Source organism: Agelaius phoeniceus, chromosome 7, assembly GCF_051311805.1.
Source record: "Agelaius phoeniceus isolate bAgePho1 chromosome 7, bAgePho1.hap1, whole genome shotgun sequence".
NCBI lineage: Eukaryota > Metazoa > Chordata > Aves > Passeriformes > Icteridae > Agelaius > Agelaius phoeniceus.
In genome coordinates this window covers 5,224,564-5,232,500 of record NC_135271.1, presented here as the reverse complement: position 1 = coordinate 5,232,500, position 7,937 = coordinate 5,224,564, and positions in this window count along the sequence as shown.

Sequence of the window (7,937 nt, the reverse complement as noted above, 5' to 3'; positions counted from 1 at the left end):
CACGGGACAACACGCACAAAACACACGGCACACGGCTGGGGGCGGGCAGCCATAGGCCCCTGCACCACGCCGGCTCTCCCTCGGCCCCAACACCGCGGGCCTCGCGGAGCGTCATTGCACTGCTGCCCGGCCAGCTTTTCTCTTCCCCACTTCATGGCCTTTCCCCCGGGCTCGAGAGGGGCACGCGACAACGACCGGCCCCTGCCGGCACGCCTCCCGTGGGACCGCTCCCCCACCAGGCAGGCGAGCGACCGGCGGTCGCGCTCCGCCGCTGGCCCAGAGACGGACGCCACCGAGACCCGAGCCAGCATTGCCAGCGCCCGAGGCCTGCTGGACGGCAGAACCGGCCGCCGCCGGGGCCTGGGACGGGACCGCCGCTGGCCGACGGCGGGTGCCGTCCGGCCGACCGTCCCCACAGGGAGGGACACCCGTTGAGCGGCACCGCCACTGCTTGGCACAGGGTTGCCCGCGCTCGCGGGCCTCTGCCGCCAGAGGGCCCGCCGAGTGCTTGCTCCCCACCAGCAGGGGGGCAGTCGAGCCAGGGGACGGCTGGTGGACGACGGCCCCAGGGCTGCGCGTTTGAGGAGAAAAGGCCGTCGAGGGGAGGAGAGGCGCCAGACGCGCCAGACACGGCACCACACGCGCGAGAGACCACGGCGGCGGTCTGAGGAGAGAGAGCGCGGGGGGGCCCCGGCGGGCGCGGGTAATGCGGCTTGACCACCAAGAACACCTCGGGGGCACACGCGCATGCGCGCCATGAAGCGCGGCCTGGAACACCCGGAGGCCTCAGCCCTTGGAGTTTTTCTGCCCCACGCGAGAGGGGGGCCGCTTGGCCCGAGAGCAGGGAACTCTGCCGGCCGGCAAAGGCCCCACTCCCCAGTGCGGGTAGGGCTGGAGGAGCCGCCTCCTCCGAGCACCGAAGGCGTCCCCGCCATCCGGCTCCCTAGCCCTTTCCACCTCAGCTGCCGACGGGAGCCACAGCTGGCTGGCCGGCCATCGCTGGACGGGCAAAGCAGCGAGGGAAGGGACGGGCGCGCCTCCGGGAGGGGCCGTGCCGATCACCCCTCCCTCCCGGCACCTGGGCAGCTTTCTCGCGTGCACGCCAAGGAGACCTGAGCTCAGGAGGACTCGGGCCGCGCCAGGGCGCCCACAGGCAGCACGCAGGCGACTGGCGTTCGGCGGCGCCAGCCACAGCGGCGAGAGGCTACGGGGCCCGTTGCCGCACGCCCGCTCTCTGGCGGGGACGGACCGGCAGCAGACCGGCGCAAGGCTTGGTTGGGGGGGCGTGGTGTGGGGGGCGGGGGGGGACACCCGTTGTAGCGCGGGGTGAGCCCCACCCGAGCACACGGTGGCGGGCGCGCGTGGCGTGCCTCGCCACACCGAGCGGCTTTTGCCCCCTCTCCCCCTTCCGACCCCCCGTGCCTGGCGGTGCCGCGTGCCTCCGGTCCCTCTCTCTCACTAGGGCTGCGGTGCGCGGCGAAGGGCGTGTGGCCCCCGGAGAGAACCTGGGCCGGCAGCTAGGGGCCGAGCATGCGAAAGGAGCGGGCGTGTGAGTGACGCCACGCATGCACCGCCGGCTGGCCGGCCCGGCACAACACGGCAGGTGCCAAGCCCCGCCGGTAATGATCCTTCCGCAGGTTCACCTATGGAAACCTTGATACGACTTTTACTTCCTCTAGATAGTCAAGTTTGACCGTCTTCTCGACACTCCAGCAGGGCCATGGCCGACCCCGCCAGGGCCGATCCGAGGACCTCACTAAAACCATCCAATCGCTAGTAGCGACGGGCGGTGTGTACAAAGGGCAGGGACTTAACATGAGCTAATGACCTGCACTTACAGGGAATTCCTCGTTCACGGGGAAGAATTGCAATCCCCGATCCCCATCACCAATGGGCTTCAACGGGTTACCCGCGCCTGCCGGCAGAGGGTAGGCACAAGCTGAGCCAGTCAGTGTAGTGCGTGTGAGGCCCAAGACATCTAAGGGCATCACAGACCTGTTATTGCTCAATCTCGGGTGGCTGAACGCCACTTGTCCCTCTAAGAAGTTGGACGCCGACCGCTCGGGGGTTGCGTAACTAGTTAGCATGCCAGAGTCTCGTTCCTTATCGGAATTAACCAGACAAATCGCTCCACCAACTAAGAACGGCCATGCACCACCACCCACAGAATCAAGAAAGAGCTCTCAATCTGTCAATCCTGTCCGTGTCTGGGCTGGGTGAGGTTTCCCGTGTTGAGTCAAATTAAGCCGCAGGCTCCACTCCTGGTGGTGCACTTCCGTCAATTCCTTTAAGTTTCAGATTTGCAACCATACTTCCACTGGAACCCAAAGACTTGGGTTTCCAGGGAGCTGCCCGGTGGGTCACAGGAATAACGCTGCCGGATCGCCAGTGGGCATCGTTTATGGTTGGAACTACGACGGTATCTGATCATCTTCGAACCTCTGACTTCTGTTCTTGATTAATGAAAACATTCTTGGCAAATGCTTTCGCTCTAGGCCGTCTTGCGCCGGTCCAAGAATTTCACCTCTAGCGGCACAATACGAATGCCCCCGGCCGTCCCTCTTAATCATGGCCCCGTTTCCAAAAACCATCAAAATAGAACCGGAGTCCTATACCATTATTCCTAGCTGCAGTATGCCAGCGGCCAGCCTGCTTTGAACACTCCAATTTTCTCAAAGTAAATGCTTCAGGCCCCGCGGGACACTCAGCTAAGAGCATCGAGGGGGCGCCGAGAGGCAGGGGCTGGCACAGGGGGTGGTTCGCCTCGCGGCGGACCGCCAGCTCGATCCCAAGATCCAACTACGAGCTTTTTAACTGCAGCAACTTCAACATACGCTATTGGAGCTGGAATTACCACGGCTGCTGGCACCAGACTTGCCCTCCAATGGATCCTCGCTCAAGGATTTAAAGTGCGCTCATTCCAATTACAGGGCCTCGAAAGAGTCCTGTATTGTTATTTTTTGTCACTACCTCCCCGGGTCGGGAGTGGGTAATTTGCGTGCCTGCTGCCTTCCTTGGATGTGGTAGCCATTTCTCAGGCTCCGTCTCCAGAATCGAACCCTGATTCCCCGTCACCCGTGGTCACCATGGTAGGCACAGACAGTACCATCGAAAGTTGATAGGGCAGACATTCGAATGGGTCATCGCCACCGCGGGGGCCTGCAATCGGCCCGAGGTTATCTAGAGTCACCAAAGCTGCCGGGCGGGCCCAGGTTGGTTTTGGCCTGATAAATGCACACATCCCCGGAGGTCAGCGCTCGTCGGCATGTATTAGCTCTAGAATTACCACAGTTATCCAAGGAGCGGGAGAGGAGCGACCAGAGGAACCATAACTGATTTAATGAGCCATTCGAAGTTTCACTATACCGCCTGTGTGTACTTAGACATGCATGGCTTAAGCTTTGAGACAAGCATATGCTACTGGCAGGATCAACCAGGTAGCTTCCATCCATGGTGGCGCCACGCCACGGTGTGCGAGCGCCTGGACGGAGCGCCTGGACGTGCCCGGCCCGCCGGCAAACCCGCCCTGTGCCAAACCCCGACCCTCAGGGCTTCTTTCGCCGCTCCGACCTGCGGGAGCACCATCAAGGACGAAGACATGGCAGCGGTCAGCGGCGTGGCCGCAACGGGCGCCAGCGGCCAGGCGGCGGCCGGCCGCATCACAGCCCGGCATCACCTGGGGGGGGAATAGCGCCACGCGCGAGGGACGCCCCTCGGCTACCGCCGAACCTGGCAGCCGGCCCTTCCCGCAACGCCACGGGCAAGGAGCCAGGACCGCTGTGCAGATTTCGCCACTCGGATGGAGCGCGAGGGTTCGTCTCTCTCGCTTTTTTTCCCAGGGCCTGCGCCCCGGTTCGAGACACGGCCTTGCACTTGAAATGACGCATGTGGCGCGCAGAAGGGGGCTCGGCCGGGGCTGACCCACCCCCCCACCAAAGCCGAGAAAAACCCGCCCGCAGACCGGTCGCGGGCAAGCCACCAGCCACTGGCGAGGTTGGGCCGAGCGGGGCCCCGCTCACAGGGAGTGAACCCCGTCCCGGCGTGTCCCCCTACCGGGCCGCGTGGAAAGCACCGCACGTGCTAGAGGAGGCAGCGACCCGACGAGGCAGGCGCGGCCCGGACACCGAGGCCCCTTTTCAGCCAGGGCAGCTCGCTCTGCAGCAGGCGGCAGAACGGCAAAAGAGCACACGGACCGGGCTCTGTTTCACCTGCATCCGCGCCCCATCAGGTTCGGGCACTTTAGCCCTCTCTCTTTTCTCTCTCGCTGCTCTCCCTTGTCGCGGTTCAGCTCCAGCTGCACCGCCGCCCGGCGCGGCTCGCGGCCGGCACGCACACAGGCGCTACCCGGACTGGGGCCGGCACCGGTACCTCGCGTGGTTTTTTAAGGACACCTGGAGGCTCATGGGGCCACGTGGCCGTCACACAGCTCTGGATGCTAAAGACGCCCTTCCCCAGGCCAGCGGGAGGGGCGACACCTCACCTGCGACGGGAAGCGAATTGGAAAGGAGACCGCCCTGCCCGAGCACCGGACTCCCCCCGCCATGGCTTCCCCGTGACAGAGAAGCCTTGGAAGGAGAGCCGGCCCGCCGGGGGCCCTCTCCAACGCCACCCAAAAAGCCACATCGATCAGGCGCGGCTCCGGGAAGGAGCTGCGCCAATGGTGACCAGGGACCCACAGCCACGGTCCTGGGAAAACGGCGACGGCTGCCCGGCCCACCTGCGGATTGGATTGCTCGCGGCAGCAGAGGAGCGCGGGGGGTGCTGCCACCTGGCCGCGGCCAACAACGGCTCCCCTTTCGGCTAGGCAACGGCGGGACTGGACCGGCCCCTGCTGGGCCGGGAGGGGATTCGGCGCCCCCCCCCCCCCTTCCAGCCCGGGGCGGTCAGCTTTCCCTTCTGGAAAAAAAAGCCAGGGGACAGCACGACAAAAAATGCACACGGAGGCGCGTTCACAACGTCCCGTGCTAGCCATGGGGGCCGCAGGGCCAGGGGCACGGGGGGGGACTGAGGTACATGCCTCACTACCTCCCAACGACGGACCCACCGGCATCCCGCTCGCACCTTCATCAAAACGCTTCTCGGTGCCACAGCTTAGGGCTGTGAGAGAAAAATAAAAAGGCCCGCGGAGGCCTGGCGGGCACCCCCCCAACTCTTCCCGCCTCAACAAAAAGCAACGGACCCGGCACGGCAAACCCGGCCCTGCCCGGCATAAGCAGCTCAGTCAATCCGGCCACGACCGAGGTAGGCGAGGCACCGCCGTCTCGCCCAGGACCAGTCCGGGGGGACTCTCCATCGGCTGCCAGGCCCATTAAAAAAAAAAAAACCGAGAAAACTAGGCCAAAAAATTCTGCCTGCCACAACGCGGGTCCCCGGCTTAAGGCCAAGGAAGGGGGACGGCTTCAACAACGCTGGCCAGGGACCACCGCCGCCGAGGCGGACCCATGGGCCCAAAAGAACAGCAAATGATTCTGGAGCACAGGCATTGCTTGGAGAAAACTCTCCCCTGCTTTGTCTGGGCAATCCTTAACCAGTGTGTTACATGGCTCTTGCTGCCAATTTCTTGCTCAACAGTGGGATAGATGAATCTGATTCGTGCTAACAATTGTAACTATATTTTAAATATTTTAGAAAATATTTGTTCAAAAGTAAGAGAGGAAAAGGATATGGAATTAGTGACACAAAACAGATGTTTTCAGATGTTCATGAGAAAACAGGATGCAGGATGTAGTTTGAGATAAGTAACATCCCAAAAGGCAATAGGCCTCAGGATAATTAAAGAATCGGCCTTGAAATGGACAAAATTGGGATGATTCCAGGTATCTATGAAATAATAAGGCTTCTTTTTGGAATATAATGCTGGCTTCTTGTGGTGGTTTGACAGGAAATGTGTTTTTTGGGATGCTGTGTTTTGGGCCAATGCATATTCAGGCTTTAATATTGGCATTTAACCTGGCCATTGGGACATTGGACACGCCTCTGAGAACACTGGGTTAAAAGCAGAGCTTTCCCCTGGGAGGGTCCTTTTGGGTTTCCGGCGGGAAAGAGTTCGGGTCTCTCCCCCGGCCCAGCTGCTGGCTGGGCTGGGGGAGGGGAAAAGCCATGTGGCCGGGAGAGGTAGGCCTGAGCCCGGGGGTGGAAGGGTGGAAGAGAGAGAGAGAGAGGGAGACACCAGGAGCCATCGGGCAGCCACCCCTGAGAGACACAGAGAGAGAGAGAGAGAGCCGCTGCCTGAGACTGTAACCTTGAAACTGGATAAACATGGGCCTGTGCCGACAGCACGGCTGGGACGGAGAAGAAGGGGGGGTGCACCAGCCGCTTGTAGGAGCTTTTAACCCCTTCTCGGAGAATGAGAACTTTACAGATCATTGACCTCTCCTAGAAGACAGAGTGGAAGATGAGGAAGGAATGTACAAGTGTGAGAGAGGTCTGGGCGAGTGAGAAATAGTGGAAGAATAGAGAAGAATCCTCGTGGGAAGAGATGATGGAGTGGCTTTTGCTGGACTCTTTTTGTACAGCCATGAACAGAACCATGTTCCTTGTGATGCAGAGACTGCATTCTAGGGGGAGGCAATGCCTCAGAATCAAGAGGGTTCAGTGTTGGTGCCCCTCGGCCCCAGGGGGTGGAAAAATATGGGTGGGACAGGTGTCCCAAAGGAGAGATTGTGGGGACAGGTGTCCCAAAGGAGAGACTGTGCCCTTTTTGGATCGGGACAGAGCATCCTTAAAAAGACAACCCTAGAAGCAGCTCTGGTCCATGTTCAGTGGTGAGAGCACTGGACATGAAAGGAAGAGGTCACGACGGCAGATGGACTCCGGGTGGTGCCACGAGTGACACGGAAACACACGAGGCTTCGGCTGTGTTCCAGGGAAGCCCATGGTACAAGAAGGACTCCTCTCCTCTTGATGAACTGAGGATTGATTGTTTGAAGAGTGGTGCTGGACTAAGAGTTGGTGATTTGAGGAATACATGTATTGTGTTGGGAATTTGGTGGGGGGAGGAGGAAATGTATTTGTAAGGTTTTCATTTTCCCTGTGCATGTGTTCCTTTTTATTTGTAGTTGTAGTGTAGTTAATAAAGTTTTGTTTTCTTTCTTCCCTAAGTAGGAGCCTGCTTTGCTTATTCCTGGTCACATCTCACAGCAGAAACCAGGAAGAAGGTATCTTCATGGGGGCACTGGCATTGTGCCAGTGTCAAACCATGACAGGGACCCATAAGTGAAATAATATAGTCTTTCACTCTGGGGTAAGACAAACAAATGAACAATTGTTGCCTCTAAATCCACAGTACTCTCTGAAAAAGCTGGAGGTAAAGATACAAGCTAATGTTTCCAAAATTAAACAGCAATACTGCCCACTCATACAGCAAAGCCTAAAAGAATGGGAGCTGTGGATACATTCCCAGACACCAAATGATAGGTATAAAATAGACTTAAGGGGATGGTTTGGGTCTGAACTGGGAGTATTAAATTCTATTGATCAAGAAGTCTTACTCAAGAAAGTAAGCACTGTGAGCTCTTATATTGGAAAGATACAAACTCCTCTCAGATCAACCCTGCTATCACTTGCCCATACCCAAAGCCTGGCAGCTAACCTATTAAGCACCCTGGCCAACAATACACAGCAGGATTTTCAAGCAGTTGGTGTCTTTATGGGAAAACCACAGGGTAACATTTCTTTAGCATTTCAATGTACACAAGCTCAGCTGTGTGTGGCTATGGTCTGTAATCTCAGGAAAACTGCCCGGAGCTCCCCATGAGCCTCATGGCCGCCTCTCACAGGGGCTCCTGTGGGCTGTCCTGGCACAGCAGGGCCCAGTGCAGGTGCTCGGCTGCTCTGCTCCTGTCCTCTGCCAGCTGGAGAGAGCCAGGAGGGTGCACCTGGTGCAGGCTCAGCCCCTGGGCTGGGCTCTCCCTGTGGCCAGCACTGGACTCCCCTGG